The 23,002-nt window shown below is 43.6% G+C and overlaps 1 protein-coding gene across 1 annotated transcript in view; it reads left to right on the top strand.

The window, feature by feature from the left end:
- INTS3 (integrator complex subunit 3) overlaps positions 1-23,002 on the top strand; it is a 590,139-nt gene that overhangs the window by 77,136 nt on the left and 490,001 nt on the right. The gene's annotated exons all lie outside the window — the stretch shown is intronic.

Below are 23,002 nucleotides of genomic sequence, written 5' to 3'. Positions count from 1 at the left end.
ATCATGATAAACAAGTGTATGGAGATAATGAGAGTTCATCAGATTGAAATGATAATCACTGCCAAGCTCTTACAGCTCGCTCACTTCCTCATTAACGTGCCATGGAGCACTCACAGGAGACCAACTGAACTGATTTTATTTACTTGTTCTGGCAATTATAAAACTACAGATATGCACTTTAATAAGTTGACATGTCAAAGATGCTTACACTAAACTATAAATATTTAAAGTGTTGCTTATTGCCTTTCATTTTCCACAGAGCGATGGAGGTTTTTGATCGAAACGCCTACATCAAGCTTGTGAGAGGGAGGTTGGAGACTGCCTGCCATGGTGTGAAGCTTATTGGCTGTTCTTTAGTTGCGACTCTCTCATTACCAAGAAGTTTAATGGCTAGTGCATAACAGTTGGTTAGTAGGTTGGTTCTGGAATTGTAGTTTGTTTCGGCTCTTATGTTTGAGATCAGAGTATCCCACTCTGTGGGCTCCTGACCCCCAGGGCTGTGCCATAGTATTCTACAGCATAAGGTTTGTTGGTTAACCTCTTCAATGCCCGTGACGAGCTGGTCTCGTCATGGGCCGCGGTCGCGCTGTGCCCATGACGAGACCAGCTCGTCATAAACCCCGCCCGCTAATACAACGGCCGGCACAGGGCGGGGAAAGGGGCGGGCACTGAAGGGGTTAAGTGTACCGTTGTTGAGCACAGATTCCAGTTCCTGGTTGGTGCTTAATGTAAAACTATTTACTACTGATATTTTAGGGCGTTGTCACTGCAGGTTTTGTGTATATTAGAGACCTTGAATTTAATCCTTAAGCTTAGTAGGAGCATTTGATGATCTTTAAGTGAGTGGGTTCTGCATTCTGGACCCACCTGGCTTTGTAACCTCTAGTGAATTGCCCTAGGAAAGCCTGTGTAAATGATGTTATATTAGTTGGTGTGTTGTAGCAAGAGCGCTCATAAGTGCCACATGCTGGTTAGTTTAAAGTAATGAGAGGACTTTTCTTAGTAAAAATTACAAATTTTTGATGTTTTTGGCCAATATTATTCACCTGTGAGAGCAAACATGAGCTCTGTCTGAGTCTAAGAGAATTCCCCAGGTTCCGAGCTTTAATTGAGGTAAATGTTTTTCCAAGGCATAATTCCCAGGCGAAGGGCTGTAAGTTGGGCGCGCTTTATCCATCCCCAGAATCTCGGCTTTCACTTTGTTCTTACAGAGAAAGCTTTATTTCATTCAGTGCAATGTGGTTCAGACATAAGGTGCTGTTGGCGGGTTGTGGATTTGAATGCCAACTGCTTGCAAATGGAAATTCAGAAGGTACTAATCAAGAAGTTGTGCTAGAATGTGGGTTCCATTGTTGATCAGTAGGCAGGGAAGAGCTGACCATTGTGGAATGCTGCACAATAGTGTTTGTACTGACCGCACTCACCAAGTCCAAATTCCTTTGCTGTGTTTGGCGAGGGATAATTGGATCTTTCTTTGTCAGTCTGGACATGCCCAACCTAGTCTACAACATTCAATTGTCCACCATGTTTTAGGCCGCATAGATAGCTGTGTTCTTGTCGTTGTTCATAGAGAGCAATAAACCTTTTTTTGATGTTGGTCGAATTTATTAAGTACCACTTGAAGTCTAAGATCTGACCTGGAAATCATTTAGGATATGGCTTGGATCCACATGTTTTTGTGTTGTTCCTTAGGACTCGGTTTCTGTTATTTGATGACGATAATTAGGTCATAGATTTGCCAGTAATTTTGCATAACATCCCCTAGTGTTCAGCTCCACTATTGATTGTTTTTAGGTGGAGAGTGATGATGTATCTCTGCGGGTGGAAAATATCTCCTTGTAAAAGGGAAATGTATCATATTTGTGACGTTCATGCCAAATGTTGGGAGGAATTGTTAAGGCATGTGTCTATGCACAGACCCATGGGAAAGTTAGACCCTTTGGTCTGAAGGCCAAATTTTAAGATCTTCTTATGCTCCAGGATTCTGATTGTAATATACGTTTGTTGAAAGAGGTATTGGTGTGATGTGATGGTAGTGGAGTGTTGCAGAGGGAGATATATTGTGGCTATTAAGGAGTTGTCTAGCTGTGTGGTTTGACCTGCTGTCTGATTGATTCAATAGACCTGCAAGTTTTCAAAGTAGTCTCACAGATTTGGAGTTCGGCATATTCACTCAAAGGTGGAATTCACTCATGATCTGAATTCCTGCAGATAGACTGGCTGTTGAATGAGTTCCTCCAGGAATGCTAGTCCATGACCCTGCACCCAAATAATTAGTAAACAGTGTTGTGTAACTCTCGAGGCAGTTTCGTATTGTAGGCTAAAAAGACACCATCCCTCTGTTGCATGTCTCAGAGAAGGATGTGTGTGCCCACTGCATATATCTTTACTGACTGTGTTTTGATAAATCCAGGTTTAATGGCAGGATAGGGTTCCATTTGGGGCTTGACCATAGTAGCTAGGAGTTTCAACTATTCATGTAAGTCAGAATGGGTACCCCAAGGAGAAGTCCCTTTAAGCTGGAAGGAGGCTGTCGTAAAAGGGCTTCTCAAGAAACCATCACTAGACCCTGCGGATCTCTCCAATTACAGACCAATCTCACTTCTCCCCTGGATAGGTAAGGTCGCCGAGAAACTAGCGAATAAAAAGCTGTCACACTTCCTAGAATCAAACCAACTCCTCAAAAACTCACAAACAGGCTTTAGACCAGGTCAGGGCACTGATACCGCTCTCCTCGCAGCAGTAGAGAAGACCAGGGAAATCATCGATACAGGAGGATCAGTGGCAGTGGTCCTCCTAGACCTGAGCGCGGCCTTCGACACGGTCAGCCACCAGGTCCTAACCCATCGTCTAGATAACATCGGAGTGAAAGACGGAGCGCTGAAATGGCTCACGTCCTTTCTCTCCCGACGCTCCTTCCAAGTCTGGGAAGGTGAAAGCCGCTCCCCCTCCATCCCCCTCCGGTGTGGTGTGCCACATGGCTCATCACTAAGCCCCACGTTGTTTAACGTGTACATGGCCCCACTGGAGGAGCTGGTCTCACCATTTGGAGTCACCATAGTCAGCTATGCTGACGATACTCAGCTGGTGGTGACGCTATCCCACCCCAAGCTAGAGCCTTCCAATCTCCATGACTGCCTCTCCAATGTCCATCAATGGATGAGTGACTCAGCCCTAAAATTAAATGGATCAAAAACGGAGATCCTGCTCCTAGGACACAAAACCATGAACCTTCCCCCTAACATCTGGCCCGCCTGTATGGGTGAACCCCCCACCCCCAAGACGGAGGTTAAGAGTCTGGGAGTGTGGTTGGAGACAGATCTCACCTTCAGAACACAGGCAAGAAAAACGGCCGGTATCTGCTATGGCCTACTCAGATCATGCAGAAAGGTGCTCCCCCTACTCCCATTCCAGTCCCGACTTCTGCTGATCCAAGGCCTAATTTTATCCAGGCTGGACTACAGCAACGCCATTTACCTGGGAGCACCAGAATCCACTCTCCAAACATTGCAAAAAACCCAGAATGCCGCAGCCCGACTACTTACGAATACTCCAGCCAGAACATCAGCCAAACCTGCACTGAGGAAGCTACACTGGCTCCCAATTAGGGAAAGAGTAACTTTCAAGGCCCTTTGCTTGGCCCACAAGGTACTGCACAACGCAGGCCCCCCAATCCTCAACAACTGGATCACACCCTACAGACCTACGAGAGCGCTTCGGTCAGAACATGGTAACCTTTTCATGATTCCCAGGGTGAAGAAGGCCCGCGCAGGTGGCCGCCGTTTTTCAGTCAATACAGCAAAAAAATGGAACGCGCTCCCCCCGAGTCTCAGAGCAGAACCAAACCTCCTACGGTTCAGGAAGTCCCTTAAAACCCTACTCTTCCCTTGAGTCGTCGACATCCCCTACTTTTAACCCTTAGGAGTCTGAGGTTTAGCGCTGGGATACTCGTGGGTGACTACGCGCTCTAGAAAAACCTAAATTTAAATTAAAATTAAATTTTAAGTGGTGGGGTTTACGAAATGCTGTAATAGAAGCCAAGGAGAGACTTTCGCTTATGGAATTATGCAGTCATATGGGAGCTTTGCAACTTTTTATTTGGGGTCAATAATAACTTTTTGTTGTCTTTCAGTGGTGGCGCGAGCGAAGGTGTGATTGAATTGAGGCTGTGCTGTTCTAGGATGATGCAGAGATGAGGATGGTTTTGTCATGCTGGTTTTAAGTTCCTGGTAGGTCTTTGTGAAGGAAATAGAGGTCCGTGTTTGGTCTAGATCTTGATTGTTTAATTATAGTAGAATTTGTAGTATGTTTTCTGGTGGCTCTGATACTCTGAACCTATTCAGTTCTGGTGTCCCTGATTGATCTCAGGTTATCAGGGAAGAATAAGTCAGACTGGGCATTTCCCATCATCAAACGTGTGTACATGCCTACAGATATGCTTTCATTGTGGTGCTTTTTAGTCTTTTGCTTGCGTTTTTTGATTTTCTGACTACAGGAGGATGATAGAGTAGGTTAAGGTTTCTCACTATAAAACTGGCATTCTGGAGCTTCACCAGTATTGTAGGATCACTCCTTAATAAGGTGATGCCAACATCCTTAATTTTGTAAAGGAGTCGATAGTTTGGGCTAGTGTGTGTAGGATTGTCCTGAGTATCAGATGTTGGTACGTGTCTGTCTATGGACAAGGGGGCACTATGAGGTTCTAGGAAACTAGAGAGAAAAAACGTTATCAAACAGGTTTATCAGTCCTGAGTTATAAGCAACAAGGAGTTGGTTCTAATGCAAGGTGGGAGTCCACTATGGGCAGTTCATTGTTATGCATACACTGATCATGGTGGTGCAGAGCAGGGTTTCGGGTGTAGTTGCAGCAGAAGTTATGGACAGGATACTCACTGCAGCATCACTTTCACTGGAGAAGAACGGTTGGACTCTTTACTTTGTAGAAAGCTGGATGGGGGTATTGATCAGTCTACGGAGGAAGTATTTTCAATATTGACCTTGAGCAGTGTGGAGAGACTCTCACTTTTTAAGTGTGGTAGTAGAGTATTTTGATAAGACTCAACATTATGCAAGATCTGAACTTAAGCTGTGGTCAAACATTTGGGTTTGCTTATCAATTTGGCTCTATTTTATGACAAGCCTACACCAAGTTTTGAACACCCCTAGCAAAGCTTGTCCCAAACTTAGATGCATTCTTAATGTTCTTGTTAGTCTGTGTAGGTGTAGGAGATACAAATATTACGGGGGTGTTAAAAAACAAAAATAGGCCTTTTCCATTTCAGCAAGTCCACACACTCCTACAGCAAAATCTGCTCATTGGATTTACGCTAAACTTGGCATAAAAGTAGAGCTTCATTTACTATACATTTCTTAAAATGTTTGTCAATATTTCGTAGTTTGTGACATAATAGTGTTAGAAAAAGAGGTCAATGGTCTTGAAAGGGGCACTTAAATTGTATATTTTGTCCATTTTAAATTTGTGAGCAAGAAATATTCGAGTTCTGCGAATCACATTTAAATATTTCATTAAATAATATTGTTTTTTTATTTTGGTACTTAAAAAGCGAAGCATGCACCCTAGTAAGGGTTGCTGCTGAGAGCCCAGAACTAAGTACAGTACAAAGGTACACGCATGAAGATGATGGTGTGGTAACTATTAAACGTGGTAAAATAGCCTGGTCTTCATTCGCTTCCTAAATCTCAGCAAATCAAATTCAACGTAAATGCAGTGGCATCAAGTTACACCTGATGCAGCTGCAGCCGAAAAGGGTCTACCACCTAAAGTTTTTTTAGCCGAAATTTGGCAATCTTCAAGTGTAGCTGATTTGCATATCTCAAATCAACAGTAGAGTAGCATTTAAAGCTATGGTGAAGACACCATCGATCAATGGTATAACTGCCCTGTGCACCGAGCACAAGGACTTTAAGTGAATCTGCTTCTTTACGGGGAACCAGTGCAAAGAAGGTAAGGCTGGTTTGATAGGGATCCTTAGTGTAAAACACACTCTAGTCTGGCAGCATAATTCAGAATAAATTGCAACAATTGAATAAAAAAATCTGGTACGTCCGGATTGATTGTCTTGCACTAATCAAGACGTGCATCCACAAAAGCATTCAGAATCTGCACTTTCTGAGAAGGACAAAGAATCACCCGTGTCTCAGTGTGTTTTAGAAAAGGCAAGATTTTACCACAGAAGTGACTTGACCGACCAAAGGAATCTATTTCCTCACTAAAAGTGTTCCCCTCTATTACCGGGGTGCTTTAGGGGACCAAGGTACTTGGCCAGAATGAAAGCTTCAAAAATTCGTGGAACTTGATAGAATAAAGGGTTTTTATCTTGCCACTATTAAGTTTTAAGTGATTGGCACTCTTTCAAGTATAACTATTGAAGAGGCAGTCTTGAAGTTGTGGTGCTGCAATCTTCGGATTTCGCTCAAGTTTAACAATGATTTGGGGGTATCCATCATAGAAAAAAATATTGAACCCATGTGATTGAATGAGATGGGCCACGGGGACCATATTTAGATTGAAGACCTGTTCGGCGGGAACTCTAAGCCCCATCATCCTTTGCACCAGGTGGTGCCAGCAGTGGTCACGAGGGGGAGGAGGATGTCAACGCCCCTGCAATGCTATAAAGCGCAGTGACAATTACTGAAGCGGGAAACCTACAGGTCAGGCAGTGCCAGAAAGAGACAGGACAGAGCCCGCTCTCCTTCATATGCTATAAGCCTCTGGACCAAGGTCCAGCCTACTTTCCAATGGAAGGTAGCAACTGGTTTAATTGTTACAAACTTATTATCCTTCTATGTCTACACTGCTTTTCGTCCACTGTCTGCAAGTTGGCTTTCTAATTATGACATCTTGCTAGTGTTAGCTGGTGTAACAGTTCTACAATGGTGAGACTTAAGGTGTTGGAATCCAATAAAAATCCATTTAATTCGGAAAAGTGCTGGTGCTAACTGTGCCCTTGAAAATATAGACCTCCTTATTGAAGAAGTTGAGTCTATATATAAAAGACCGAGTCGATCCTGATTGCTAAGACTGGCCACAAGTCTGTGTGGCGATAACTGTAATGGGGAGGAACTCCTGAGATTACTCCCAGACTTAATGCTCCTGTTGCCATTGTGAAATCTGATGGACCATCTTGGACTGTGAATGTACCACTCTTCCCCCAAAATTACTATTTCCCCAATATTCCTTGTCATAATAATTTTGCACCGTTGGATGAATCCAGTGTGTGCCTTCAATTAATCTCTGGGCGTTGAGCAGGTCACCGCTCACATCTCCTCTCAAGCCACTAATGCCAGTGTTATATCTCCTGCAGATGGCAGTGTAGAGGGTGGTGGCTTAAGCACTTTGATTTGCAAGAGTTGAAAGCTTTAGTCGGGAAGCTCATTGTATGAATTGATGATCTTGGGAAATTGCAGCTTAATGTGAACTCTAATTCTAGCTGAGGTGGGAAATGCCTTTACTGGGAATCCTAGTTTAATTGCTGACCACCTTGATTTAGACAAGCCCTCGATGACCACTGTTCCTACTTTGTATCCTCACGTTGTGGCCTTAATTCCTGCTCCGACTAGCCAAGTCCCTGTGTCTACAACTAGGACCAACCTAGGGCTATTGCCATCTGCGAGGGTTCCACATGTAAACCATTCTCATGATAGTATCAATACATATATCAGTAGCCTTACACACCGAGTCCCTAAATTTGCCCCTGGAGCACATGATGATGTAAAATCCCTAGTCAATAAGGTCATTCACTTGGTTTAAACCAAGCATAAATGCCTATCAGTAATAAGATCTGACATTGTCTATGCTAAACGTTGTCTGCTGGGCTCCTCACAATTTGATTATATATCTGTGACGATTAAAGACAAGGCGCTTGTTGATGGACTCATCAGTTTAAAGTTAAGCACTGGTTCCATGGTTGGGCCTCTTCCAACCACCATCAGACTTGGGTTACATTCTCTATCTGGCTCTGAAGTATCCAACCATTCTGGGTCCTATTGTAACCCCCAGGGTACCCTAACAGATGCGGAAGTGGTCGGGTCGAGGCCCAACATACTAGACTGACTGATTTCTCAGGTTGGTAGTTCAACCAGCAATGCAGAATCAGGTGGAACCGGTAGCAAGGGTCCGTGAGTAATGTGACTACGCAATGCCCTTATGGTGGCGCTTGGGGTGTGGGGCTTGGCTTCTGAGTGCTCGCGGGAGATGGAAGGAGCAACCAGTTCGATTAGTAATGAGGAACCAGGTGCAATTGACTGTGTGGTCCCTCGTATAACATGACCCAGCATTATTTATATGATGGCCCTGGGGGGGGACTGGCCCCCGAGTGTTTCAGGGAAACTGAAGGGGTGAATTAAGTTGATCACACCCAGCTGAAGTGTACGACAACGTTTTCATTGAACCGAGAGAACAGAAATCGAAAAGCCGATTTTACCATGATATCCTGGAACTTGCTTGGTATAAATTCTAAACTTTGTGATACTGAGTGTGGTTCTTATATAGGGAAATTTGACATCTGTGCATTTCAAGAAACTTAGGCTGTAGACAAGGTGTATCTCCATGGATTTACTTTGTATAATGTAGGCGCCATACCATCTCATAAATCTGGTCATACCTCTTGGGGGGTTGCTGGTTTTGGTTAAGAGCTATTCCCCCTGTTCGCCCTCATTAATTGTGGATTCTTAAGATCTAATGGGGATTTGCCTTAAGTTTCTCTTAGGGTTGAACATAGTAATTTTTAATGTCTATGCAAGATCTGCACCTGCTAATGTGGATTCCCCAGGTCTAGAACTCTTACATAGCCTTATAGAATTCCATTAGAAGTATGTCAAAATCATTATCACTGGGGACTTCAATGTCACCTTTGAGCCTTCTGCTTTTATTAATTCTGTGACCGAGATGGCGGATGAGCAGTGGAACATTCAGATTCTTACTGGTAAACCATTAAGGTTTCTTCCCAATATTGCTCTTCAGTTAGCCTCAATTGTAAAGCGGAAGTGCGTAAGAGCCTGTAATGGACGTACATGCTCTGATCCAGAGATGGCACCCACCTTGAAAAGGGGTCATATAGGAGTAACTTTAACTATATCCTCGTAGATTTAAATCTATGGCCGCTCCTTGAGGACATAAAAAATTGACAATTGTATTGATAGTGATCATAATTCTTTGATCCCTTTTTTTTTTCTTTTAAAGCTGATGCTTTTAGTTCCCCAGTCTCCTTGCATTATACTGAGGTGCCTCTTACTCTGCTAGCTAATAGTTATAGACAGGTTACATGGCCGCAAACCTTGTCTAATCCACATTTTCTATCTGAAATGTATTATTCGTTGGCTGAATACTTGGCTGATTTTATTGGGTGCAGTGAGGATGAAATTATTTCAATCTACAAGAAGGGTGATGGTGGCGATCCTTCCAACTATCGCCCCCCCCTCCCCAAAATCAGCCTTATTGATAATTTGCAACATATTTTTGCCAGACAGGTTCTTGACGAACTGTTTAGGTGAATGAACATAATACATTATCTCCCTATACAAGTAGGCTTTCGAACAAAGATCAGTACTGTTGATCGGGTATTTAGATTTGCCATCTTGTATTGGAAATACTACTTGCAACATCTTTACGTGGCTTTTGTAGATCTGCACGCAGCATTTGATCTTGTCCCATAGGACAAACGCTGGAGCGTTCTTGGTGAAATAGGTGCTCCATCTGAACTGGCTAATCTTATTTTGTTCCTTCATGTAGATAATTAATTGCTAGTGCACTAGGGCGTCAAAGGTGAACTCATGGCCCGCATCCCAACAAACAAAGATAAAAGACAAAAATAAAAGATTTAACAGCAACAGTGACAACACAGAACTCGGAGAAACACCACAAGTCCTACACAGTATTTAAAAAGGAAGAAGTGACATTCGAAAAGATTTGTTAAGTAGAAAATCTGAGCACCATATTAAGGCCAAATATTTAATTCCTAGGTCTCGGCAGAAGCATGGAATGATTTATGGTATCAAACGTTGCTGAAAGGTCTAAAACAAGGCAGTGGGAACGTTAACATAAGCAGCGCATCTCAAATAAACAAGAACTAGTGCTATTGTATCCTCATTGCTGTGGCCTGAACAAATCCCATCTGGGCTGGATATAGACTGTTGACTTCCACAAAATTGAACAATTGCTGAAAGACAACTTTCACACCCAATTTGCTCAGAAATGGAAATTGTGAAATAGGGCTGTAGTTGAACAAATCACCAGATTCTGGGTGGTCACACTTCTGTTTGTAAAATTTCTAAGATGCATTGATAATGGCGTTCACCCAGCTAAAGTCCGACATCAGATATTTTTTATGTAATTGATGAGGAACATAGTCCCAATAAGAGCCAGAAGGTTTATTTGATTCCGGCAAATTATTGTTAAATGAAATAAAACGGACAATTTTGCCATGGTGTCAGGAAAGAATTAGAAGATGTAGCTGGGGTTGAACTGATAGGTTGGTCAAATGCTGGCTGAATATAAGTAATTCTCTTTGTAAAAAACAAAAAAGACCAGTAGACTTGGTTGACTCAGCATGTTTTGGGTGGTATTGAAAATCTTTAATCACAGAGATGGGATGGATTAGGGGAGTTCTGAATTTTAAATTTTAAGTTTTGTTCTTCAAATGAAGCGGTTTAAACATAGTACGCCTTTTCCATTCTGTTACAATATCCGGGCGCTCAATAGGTTATAGAGAAAGCTTAAGAGACTTTATTTCTGTCTATACCATCTGTTGGAGGACGGGGCCTTTTTCCTGGAGATTAAGTTTGAAGCTACCAAGCAATCACTGAAGAATTTGATCAGTCATAATAGTGTTCCAATAATAAAGTTGAGGAAGCAAAGCTGATCTTTGGAAAATCAAAGTAATCAATGCCATTAGCTAAGTCTGTGGCAAAAAAACGACTTTCTCCACTTAGTTGTATGCAAAAGCTGTAACTTAATTCTTTAGGGTGTGTAGATATAGCAGGTGAAATGCATCCCAAAGTGGTTAGTCCTGGGAAAAGGATGGGGGTTATAATCATTGAGTTTGAATAAATAATATCTTAGAGTGGCCTTGAACATGAGTAGGGCTGATGAAGGGCTTGAATTGCTTTTTTTTCTTGCTATCTTGAAATGTGTGAAGTTGCTGACATTTATAAGTTTTGCAACGTGTGAAAAACAATCCCACAGAAAAGGGAAGACCAGTGACCTGTTTTAGGGCACGAATGAGACTAAACAGGTACCTAGATGTGTGGGAAAATTGCACAACAGAATGCTAATGCATTTAGTGGACGGTAAGCAAGCGAATTCCAGTAAGCTTCAGACCATGTGGTTAACAATTGATATTCAGAAATGGGCGTGCATTTGTGAGATTCACAAAGACAGCATAGTGAATACATTATTCTGCACTGCCCTAAGCAAATTTGAAGTACAGGGTGTGCGAGGGTGGACAAAGAAAGACAGGAAAACATTATTGAAAAAAAAACACTTTCATACATTAAGAGCTCGCAAATAAATAAAAATATGCAGGCTGAGGAATAAATGTTTTGGAAATGTGAAGTTTAAAAAAGAAACAAGCATTGGCAACATTAACGGGTTTTAACACCTTTGTGACCATTTCGCTTTTGCCAATGATTTCTAGCTACACTTTCAGCATCTGTGAGGCAGTGCAGTGTGGCTAAAATGTAGACGTAAATCAATAAAAAAGTCTTTGATGTGGCAGTGTGGCCATCCGCATAATTTTGTAGGCCGCTGACCATGCATACAAGATGACACAGGCCGTTTTTCCCCCTTTTTTGGTTATCGATCTGAGTTGGATCGTTACTAAAAAAAAAAAAAATAAAAAAAAAAAACTTGCAAAAGTGTTTTTTTTTTCTTTCTCAAGCAGCAGGCAGGGCGAAAGAAAAACTGAAGAGGGTGGGGAGAACGTTGAAACAAGGGGGCGAGGGTGTATAGTGGATGGAGAGGCAATACTGGGTGAAGGAGGGTGAACGCTGAAGCAACACGGTAAGGGAAGTGAAAGCAACCGGGGTGTAGGGCTGGAGGGGATGCAAAAGCGACAGGGAGGGCAGGAGCGAAAGTGACATTAGGGTTGATGGTAGAATGGGAGCAATGGTGAAAAGCACATGGTCCAGCGCAAGAGAGAAGGGGACGGGGAGACACAGTCTGTAAACAGAGAACAACAAATAGTGCAGGGGAGAGACTTACATGAGAGAGGCGACTCAAATATTCATACACACTAATGTAATGCTTCACACAAAAATAAAGTATTGCTTGATCAGCAAGCAGACGAAGCAGCGATGGCAATCAATCAATCAATCAAAGAAATTTTAAAGAGGCTGTCACCTTGGGTCGGACAAACACAAGATGGACAAGTTAGGAAGGACTTCAATTAGAAGCGGACAAATGAGTGATATGGAAAGACAATCATTGGCAAGCAGTGGCCGGGCTCCAAGCCGCTTTATGTTCTTGGTAAGCCACAATATGGCTCACATGTGCTCTCTTGCAGGCTTGACACTAAAATTGATTGTCATCAGCTGATTGGGTGCAGGACCACTTGAGATACATGGGTGGCTGGTCATAGAGTCTGGGCCTTGTGTCCTACCACTTCTGATCACAGCTAAATGATGTGCGCTGCTAGGTTGGAAGGACCTGGTGGCAGGTCCTGTGACCAGACCTGATGCATATGACCTGATGCATATGACACATAGATTGTATCACTGGCCACAGTCACATATATTGTTATGTTAATAATAATGGTTTGTTAAATAAAGTTGCTGGTTTATATAATTAGTGTGAGTTCACACATCTCCAATTTGGCGTCGAGTTACAGCCTTGGTGGCATGGACGCACGTTAAGGTTTTGTAGTGGACTGTAAGTGATGGACTTCAGGGGATTTAGGTTTTGATTTGGGACTGTAGCTTCATTTTAACTAGGTTTTATTGCAGTAAATGTATTATTTTTTCACATGTGAACATTACTTGAACCATAATCTGTAATCTACAATACATGATCATCTATGTTTGCACTGTTCCGCGTATATGTATTTAAAGGGACCGCCCGTATTATTGTGAGCTGTCCTCAGACCGAGGGATTCCCTCAACAATGCTCAGTGGCAAACTGCAGACAGCTTCTGATTACTTCCAGGGAGGCGGTATGACCGAGAGACCATACATTGGTACCTGGGGGTTTTTGGGGATGGACTTCAGCTACAGATCGCTGTATGCGAAGAGAAGATGGTAGCAGAGGCTTTTTGAAAGGGGCGGGAATTACAAACACCATGGGTAGGTAGGTGACTCTTTGTGAGTCAGATTTAGTCTAGAAGTGGTAGATAGTAATGGACACTAAGTTGAAGTAGTGAGAAGTATAGTCCCATTCACTGGAAACCTTTTAAGTCACATGGAAGTGGTGAGTTCAGACTGAAGACTGTATGAAGAGAAAGGGGAGGCAACAGTGGAAGCTTGAAAGGAGGGGTGGGTTTTATGACCAGAGCTCACTGCCCGCACGCCATGGTTTGGAGTATGTGTTCTTACAGGTAAGCTAAGTCCGTGTGACCGTTGGGCAGACAGAATGAGTAACTCTAGAAATGCGGGTGCAGAGGAGCACAGGAACTCTAGAGATTTGATGTCAGTTTGTGGGTTCCAGTAAGATCTATGGCGTGTCTAAGAATCCTGTTATGGGGTATATTTCAAGTAGTGTCAGTTTCTTGTTTATGGTAGGAAGTGAGGGGTTGGCGAACATCCTATTAGTTAGGTGAAAATGTCCATGTTGAGGGCTGGCTGGATTTTGTGGCCATGCCCTATACCGTTTTAGCTGTCCGTCACAGAGCGCATTATTAACAATACTTAATCATATAATTAGAGTGCCCTTTTGGCCATATCTCACAATTGAATGTTTTTTTTGGTCTCTTCTGCTTTGGTGGCTTTCCTCCCTATTGTTTGTCCCAGACGTGGAGCATTTACGTTTCAATCTTTCTCATTAGTTGTATGTAACCTTCCACTACTGACATCGGCGAACTATTTATCTTATTGCATGTTTCTCTGTCATTTTAGCTGTAGCACTCTGGGGAAGTGCATGACCTTTCGCTTTTCTCTCAACACCCTGCGCTTAGTAATCCTCTTATTTCCCATCCACACTCTTTCTCTTTATCACGGTCTCCCCCTCCCTCCACCGACACTGTACTGTGTTCCCTCTGTATTTCTCTCTCTTGGTTGGTCCCCAACTCCACCACTCTTGTTCCGCCTCCAGTGACTCCCAGCATTCTGCCACTCGCTGCTACCATTGACTTTGCCATTGCTTGCAGCATTAGCAAAGTCAATAGCGATGGGAGGAGGGGTGCGGGGGATTTTGGGACAATATTTTGTAGACTTTCAAGCTAGCTACCACTTTGTGTCTAGACACAACATGGTAGCTTTTTGGAATTGTATAACAGTATTATTTTGGATGCTTGTTGTTAAACCGTTCCAAAGTGACGGTCACATTGTGCCTAAAGGCAACAACACAGCTATGATAGAAGTATTCAGAGTAACAATCCAAGGTGAATTTCGGCAGCTATTGTCTTTGCCAAGCTTCCGTTGCAATTCTAAAAGCATTGGCAAGCCAGAATTGACTGACAAAGAAGCATTGGCAGAATGGGACTGATTGGCTTTGCCAAGGCTTGTTTTGGATATGTGGTCATTGGTGAGATGGTGTAGCCAATTGATCTTGTTATGTGGACATTGGTGAGATAATGTGTTGAAGGCCAATACAGCATGGAAAAAATACACTGAGGTGTGAAAGGTCAGTACTAAATGTAGTGGATTTTGTATTCGGCTTGAATTTGAGAAAATGCTGTCGCTTTAATGAAATTCCGGATTCACAACTATAAATGACTTAACAGTGAATCTGGCTTTCTAAGCATCTTAGAGAATCCTAGTTTGATAATTTGTGAGAATTTAATAAACAGCCTTTTAAGAATCTCTTCAGATACTCTTCTACAATATGACTGTACCAAGATCCAAATAATGTTCTTAACGTCGCAGTTCACTAAATCTGCACAACCTCTTTGGAAACCACTCATGTTTCCAAACTCGTGTGTGAAACAAAGCACATTACGCATTTTTTTAATACGATATCCACACATTTCCAGTTGGCCTTAACCTTTTTTTTTTATTCTGTTTATTCAACATTTGTTCAGTCAAAGTACACATACATTAGTTCAGCCATTACACAGTTGTGAACAGTCTAATACTTCGCCCACCCACCCATCTTGGCTCGCCGATATTTAGGTTCGCACCTAAACCATACATTCTGGATTTGTTTATGACCCAGTGCAGATAAACGCAGGCCATAACCTTATTAATCTGTTCAGTGGTCTTTTTAACCCTTTTTTCCTTCTTTCTTCTCTTTTATTTCTTCTTGATGCCTAATATTTTCTGGCTGGTTGTGCTTTCCCACTTTTGTATTGCTTCGGTTCCTAATGCACGATATGGTTCTATGCTTTAAACATTTTAACAAAGTCAGCAATGGATTTCGAGGGACATGCCATTACTTTTTCGTAGCATCTTTTAGATTCATATTATTTTATTTCATAGTAACTTGTTATAAGAATTGGCTGCTTATCTTTACATGTCTGTGACTTGTTTATGTTGACAAGTGTCTTTAACTTCTTTTTAGTTTTCCTCCGGAAAATCTTTAAAACAGTAATGGGAGGTTCTTCTGATTTTGTTGCAAAGGTTAGTCAAGCATCAGCAATAAGTTATGGCCTTTCCTTCTGCCGTCTCCTTTCTCTTTTACCTGTTCTGCTCCCTCACTGCAGACCATGTGAATAAGCATGGCTACCTCTCCTCGCTGTTGCTCCATCAGGTGAGTTATTAGTTTTTCTGCAAAGACCACAAGGATCATTCCTTCTATCTTCTCTGCTCCTTTTCTTTCCTCTCCTCTGCTTGTTTTAAGTCTCTCGCGCCTCCTTGCCTTCCATCCCGCTGCACTGAGGCAGTTTTGTTATGCCATAAGGAGCTGAAAATGTTATCAACATCATCTCCGTGAATAATGAAACACTGTCTCTAAGAATAATTTATTTTAGTGAGCTGATAAGATATCCTTGGCATGGTTGACAACAGAATAAGCAGACTTTGCATCAATCTATTTAATGTAAATGAATTAGAACATATTAAGAAAAATGCCTCCTACTTAAATCTTTGTAGCTGTACTTCCACTGTGGCTCACTGTACATCACATTTTATGTCCATTGTGTTTTTATGCTGCCTTTGATCTCTCTTTGGCCTTATAACATGCTTACGTGGTCCTCTTGTTCCATCTCAGAGCCTGATAACTAAAGGGCCCAGTTCCTATTTTCAAGTGGGAGCACTTTGGTCTAGCAATGAATGAATGAATGAATACCTTCTTATATAGCGCATGGCTACCCTAGAGCATCCCAGCGCTGTTAAAGACCAAGGGCACTGTCAAACATTAGAGGGTGTTATTAAACAGAAATGTCTTTAGTTGCTTCCTAAAGGCAGTATGATTTAGTTCATGCCTGATGTTGTCAGGGAGTTTATTCCATTCTTTAGCTGCTAGGACCGAAAGTCGACGGCCACCCATACGGGCCAGCCTGACTTTTGATCTAAGAGATCTGATCGAATGATAGCGACGAAAGAAAGGATCCAGAATGGAAGGGCCAAGGTTGTGAATAGACTTATGTGCCAAACACATAGTCTTAAACACAATCCTTTCATGGACTGGAAGCCAATGGAGCAGTCTAATTGAGGGTTTAGCTGATGATCGTTTCGGGACTTTCATGAGTAAGCGAGCAGCACAATTCTGTACAGCTTGCAAGGTTTTTATTGTAGTTACAGAGGCCCCCAGATAGATAGCATTAGCATAGTCCAGTCGCGAGAGGACCAGCGACTGTACTAATATACGACTGGCTTCAAAAGGAAGCAAGTTTAGGATTTTTTTAAGAACTCTCATGAGCCCATAGCAAGTCGAGGCTACTTTGTTAGCCTGATGCTGGAAGTTCAGGGCAGAGTCCAACCAAACCCCCAGACTTTTAATTTTGGTCTTGGGCTTCGGAGGGGGTCCCAGACACTGTGGCCACCAAGGGTCCAAATTGATTGGGGCTTTGTAGCCCAGCAGCATGATGTCTGTCTTGGCTCCATTTAGCTTCAAACAGGACGAGGTCATCCAATCAAGAACATTGGAGAGACAAGGGGTAAGATTGTTAATCCCCTGATGTAAGGTATCGTCTCTCACCAGGGAAACAACCAGCTGCGTGTCATCGGCGTAGGTGACAAGCTGAATTCCCCAAGGAAGCACCACCTCAGCCAAAGGTCTCATATAGATGTTAAACAGAGTAGGGCTGAGGGATGAACCCTGGGGAACGCCGTGACTCAGTTGCAGCTCGCTTGATGACACCTCATCCTCAAAGACGGAAAAGTATCTGTCTGATAGAAAGGATTGAAGCCATTTAAGTGCCACACCGGAAATCCCTGCAAGGCGAAGCCTATGCAGCAGAATAGAATGGTTTACAGTATCGAAGGCTGCGCTGAGGTCCAGTAGGACCACTGCAGCGCAGCCTCCCGCATCAACAATAGCCCTGGTCGCCTCCACTACCGCCACCAGTGCAGTTTCTGTTCCTTGTTTAGCTCTGAATCCAGTCTGGGATGAGTGTAATGCACCAGAGGACTCAGCAAATGAGGAAAGAACCTGGTTGACGTGTTTTTCTGCTATTTTACCGAGGGTCGGGAGAAGCGAGATAGGCCTGTAATTCGGCAGATCTTCCGGGTCTAAATTAGGTTTTTTCAGTAGGGCACGAACCTTTGCCTTCTTCCAATTGGGGGGCACTACTCCTGAAGCTAAAGAGGCATTGATGACCTGCATTATCACTGGGCATACTGTTTCAGAGACCTGCTTGAGAACCGTTGGGGGAGCAGCATCCTGGGGAGAGCCCGATTTGAGGTGGTTAAGGAGCTTTTCAACATTGGCCAGGTCAAGCAGCGGAAAGATTTGGAGAGCTCCAGCTGACTTAGTGGTAACCACATCCGGCGTTTCAGGGCTAATCTCCAAATCATCTGGACTATGAGGAGTTGTTACAAAAGTCGAGTAGATGTTGGAGACTTTGGATGCAAAAAAGGCGGCTAGATCCTCACAATGTTTTTGGGGATCCAATGCTGGATTAGTAGGTCTCTGAGTAGTCACCAGAGATTGGAAGATTTTAAAAATCTCTCTAGGAGCATTAGCTGCTTCTGAGATTTTACCCTGATAGTATGCTGCTTGAGTAGATTTTAGTAAGTTTTTATAGGATCTGAGAGAAGCTTTATATTGGGTTTTCAGAGCTGGTGCAAAAACCTTTCTCCACTTCCTTTCCGCCCGTTTACACACCCGCTTAAGTTCCTTGAGTTCATCGGAGTACCATGGTTGTTTGTTTTGGCCCTTCCAATGATGTATCTCTTTCTTAGGGAGAGTAGTGTTGAGGGTGGAATTGAGCCAGATATCAAAGGCTTCATTCGCAACCACTGGATCCGCGTGAGGAGAAGGCGGACAGCTCTTCAAGGCAGTCTCCCACTCCCCAACTGGGAGTCTAGACCACACTCGGCTAACTTTCTTAGAGAGAGTAACTCTGTGGTGTTGTGTTTCTGGCAACCACCTGAAAGAAAGTAGGGCGTGGTCTGACCAGGGGACAAAGAGAGGCTGTTCACATGCCAAGTTCGAGAGATTAGTGAAACAATGATCTAATAAGTGGCCGCCAACATGTGTAGGCTCTATCACAATTTGTTTCAGATGAACTAATCCCAGAGAATCAAGCAGGCATTGCGAGGCCGCAGCATCACTGTCATCAAGGTGGATGTTAAGGTCACCCAGAATGGAAAAGTTGGGGGAGTTACTGATGGAGTGAGAGATTTTGTCGACAAGGTTAAGACAGAAATTATGATGGGCGCCCGGTGGTCTGTAAACCAAGATCCCCGAAAAGGTGCATGTGGGTGAAAGGGAAAAGGAAAAACCAAGACTTTCGCAATCAATAAGTGGGCTTTCGTAAGTTCTACATCTGAAGGAGTTTTTATGAATGATTGCAACTCCGCCTCCCCGACCTGACAGGCGATCCTGTCTGATGATAGAATAATTGGGCGGGAGCGCCTGGACTACATCGGGGTCAGATGACTTTGTCAGCCATGTCTCCGTTAAGAAGAGTATGTCAGGATCGCATTCCTCTAACAACAGATGGATCTCCAGGGCATGCTTCGGAAGGGATCTACAGTTTAGCAGGGCAAAAGTATAACAGACGTTGTTGGCTTTCCCAGGATTACCGGGCTTACAGTGGGGGCAGAAAGTGCAAATATCATCAGGTAAAGCCTCTATCGGGCAATTGGGCCACTCCGCCTTGCTAATTGCCTTTAACTGCTCACCATTGTAGATGAGAGTTTTGGGTGGGATGGAATCCATTGCGCTGGCCCTGTGCCCCGTCCTGGCCCGGACGGGCACAGACGGGCTTTCCTTAGGCGCTCCTTCGGCGCTCACGGCGCGTCCGCAAACGCGTACGCTAGCGCGTAGGAGGAACGTATCAATTTATGTGCCTTCTGCCTGCGTGTCCCGCCCTACCTCCCAACAACTAGCGCGCCCACCTAGTCCTCCCCAAGATGGCCGCTGTGAAGAGTTGGCCCCTCTACGTCCCGGCACCAACAATCAGCGATACGAGGGGCTAGGAGGGCCCCAAAGGTACAGCGCTATGAAGGAGTATAGCGGTGTTCGCAAGCGCGAAAATACAATCCGGTACAAATCAGTTTTGTGCAATTTAGTTAAACGGTGAGAATAAAAAATCAACAAGCAATTTCAATGTTAAAATTAACTAGACTCCCGGCTTCCGCCTCAGGAGCAACTAGCGTCACTAGGTCTTACCAGGCTGATCAATGACACTCAATTTATGTGCCTTCTGCCTGCGTGTCCCGCCCTACCTCCCAACAACTAGCGCGCCCACCTTGTCCTCCCCAAGATGGCCGCTGTGAAGAGTTGGCCCCTCTACGTCCCGGCACCAACAATCAGCGATACGAGGGGCTAGGAGGGCCCCAAAGGTACAGCGCTATGAAGGAGTATAGCGGTGTTCGCAAGCGCGAAAATACAATCAGGTACATATCAGTTTTGTGCAATTTAGTTAAACGGTGAGAATAAAAAAATCAACAAGCAATTTCAATGTTAAAATTAACTAGACTCCCGGCTTCCGCCTCAGGAGCAACTAGCGTCCCAATTAGTGTTGGAACCGGAATGCCTCCTGCATGGTAAACTGGTATGTATCCCTGCTCGGAGTGCTGGACTGCAACGAACACTGGCATCATTTTGACCCTGGCATCATGTTAATGTAGCATGTGCACAGACCGAAGCCTATTCTGGCCTTGATTATGCACGGTCTAGGACTTGTCCTCTGACTTGGACCAGCTTGCCGTGCATGCCCTCATAGTAGGTATTGAACTACCGCCCAAGCCCTCTGTGCCTCAAATTAAGGGGTAATGCAATGTAATGTGTTTTTGAATCTGTAGTGTGACAAGACCATTTCTTTATTCAGTGTGGTCTGCTGACCATGCTGATGTAAAATTTCACTGAGATGTGAAACCTAGAACATTGTGGTGGCATCGCGTGCGCATGTGAAGTGTATGAGCGTGAGCAGTGGATGTATTTGACAGATATATATATATGGTAGTAGGGGTCTGTATTCACGTGAGAGCTTGAGTACTGGGGCCAGTGGGATCCATTGTGGATGCCCCTGGTTTAGTGTGACGCAAGAGGGAAGATGAAGACCGGTCCCCCCAGACAGTGGAAGTAGATTGCCTGTAATTCTGTGGCTGGAAGTTATAAATCGAGACACTGAGGTGAGAAGAGTGAAGGCAGGGCTCCTGTTAGAAATTCCCGAGTGCTTTGTTAACAAAGGACTGCTAAGTTCTCCCTGATATTTGCTATTTTGTGAGCGGTGGGACAGTAGTTTCTGTTTTCAAAGTGTGGTCGTTTCTAGGAAGGGCCTTCCCTTTTGCCTGTCTCTGAATACTGTTTCGGGCACCCCGATGACAGCCTGGTTTTTTTTACAAGTGAAAAAGAGCCCGTGTTTGCACTGGCTTTAAACTCCACAAACTAATATATGTAAAAAGTAAGTTTGGTGTGCTTTGTAACTGTAACAGTCGATTTCTTTCTATTAATAGCGTTGTAGCTTGTAATCATGCAGCAATCTCGTGTGTACCCTCGGGCCACGTTTGCCTTCTCCCAAGTATTTCACCAGGCCATTCGTTTTTCTGAAAATACATCCTCAGCACCAATGAATCTGAAACGCACAGTATGTCCAAATTATCCAGAAAGGAACGTTTGCCCCAAGGGGCTACTTCGCATTCACTTCTGTGGTGTAGTTGATTAATTAAAGGTCGGCGTTCCGTTTAGTTGTGCGTTCATGTGCTTTCCTTGTATCACATCTAACGGAATTGATATCAAAGAAAAACACGGAAATAGAAAATTAGAATATCTTTAACATATTCTTATCATGAGGCTTTCTCGCAGAGGCCTGTTTTTGAAGAGTGGTGGTAATGCTCGTGGTTGTTTAAGTGCTGTAATCAGCAGCCAGGCTGTGCTGCTATGAACTCATGGAGTCTGCATAACGTTTGGAGACTGCAAATAGAAATGAATTAGTTGAACGTGGAAGCTCCCTTCCCTTTTCCTCTGGGACAGACCTTTTATTTATTGTGATACAGCCACACTCACCTAGGTATTCTGGGTTGGTGTCCTGATTGCAGAGTGCTTCAAAATAGAAATGAAGCACAGTTCAAACACTGACATGATTTTCCTGTTGCACATCATTATACATGCATCTCGGCATTATTCTGATTACCCCTCTCGCATCTCCAAAATCATAATCTCTCCAGTCTCTGTATTCATAAATACAGCTGCTAGTTTATTTTGGTTGCTCAGAATCCATTACGTTATCACATTCGAAGAGCTTTAGCGAGACATTTTCTGGCACTCATTGATTAATTAAGCTGTGATAAACGTATATCCATATATGCCCCCTGAGAAGGTCACCCCCCACCCCCTTTGAAATGCATTTGGCCAAAGTTTTTAAAGTGACCGAAAACTCTGGGTGTTTGCACTCTCCATTTTTCATTCCTTAAGTTATGAAAGTCCTTGGAATGAATGAGGAAGATGCCTGTGCCAGAAAACAGCACGTTGTTTAGCCTGCTGATTACAAATAGAAAGTAATCCGTGCAATCAGTGCACACTGCATTCAGGAGGGCGTGCTGCATGTATCTGATGAGGGTCCTTACAATTCTTGTTAACAGTTTCAATGGACAGATTTGCTGGAAAAGGTCTCTCTCTCTGTCTCGCCATATAGATATGTATTATGATCGCCCCCAGTTATGAATCTCCGAACCCACTCTTGATGGCAGAGTGGGGGGAATGCAATTTAGAATCTTATCGTCGGCTTGTTCAAATATTAGTTAAATTTGCTGATATTGATAGAATTGCGCTTCAGGAGAAAATAGAGCTTTTGGAAAAAGAGATTGAGCCACAAGGGGGCCCACAATTTAAACAAAAAATGGTGGAGGAGATGAACGTTCGTCTCAAAAAAGAGGAGGAAAAAATTGAAAATTGAAAAACATACAAGTTTAGACGAGACCGTGGCGACTATGCGAACGGACAGATATTTACGTTCGCGAAAATATATGATTCAATGCGGGTAGATACGGCAAATAAACGCATGGACAATGTAGATGACAGAAGAAATCGTAAAGTAAATGCATCCCCCTCGGCCTCGGACTTGAGTTCAGCCGTGGAAAGCGGCTCAGAATCAGATAATTTTGGAACGAGGTCAGAGGCTAGCAACATTAAGTTAACGTTGGGGGAAGAGCTGAAGATTTTAAAACGCAGTCGGAGAGAGACATTAAGGCCGCGCATCAAAGTGCCCGTCAGAACAGGGAAACCCGGAGAAGAAGGGGGCGTCGGCAAGCAAGGAGAAGGCGCCAAGAAGCGCGGGAGGGGCAG

This window comes from Triturus cristatus, chromosome 12, assembly GCF_964204655.1.
Source record: "Triturus cristatus chromosome 12, aTriCri1.1, whole genome shotgun sequence".
Classification (NCBI taxonomy): Eukaryota; Metazoa; Chordata; class Amphibia; order Caudata; family Salamandridae; genus Triturus; species Triturus cristatus.
Note: the sequence above shows the minus strand (reverse complement) of the source record. Positions and strands in the feature narration are given on the sequence as shown.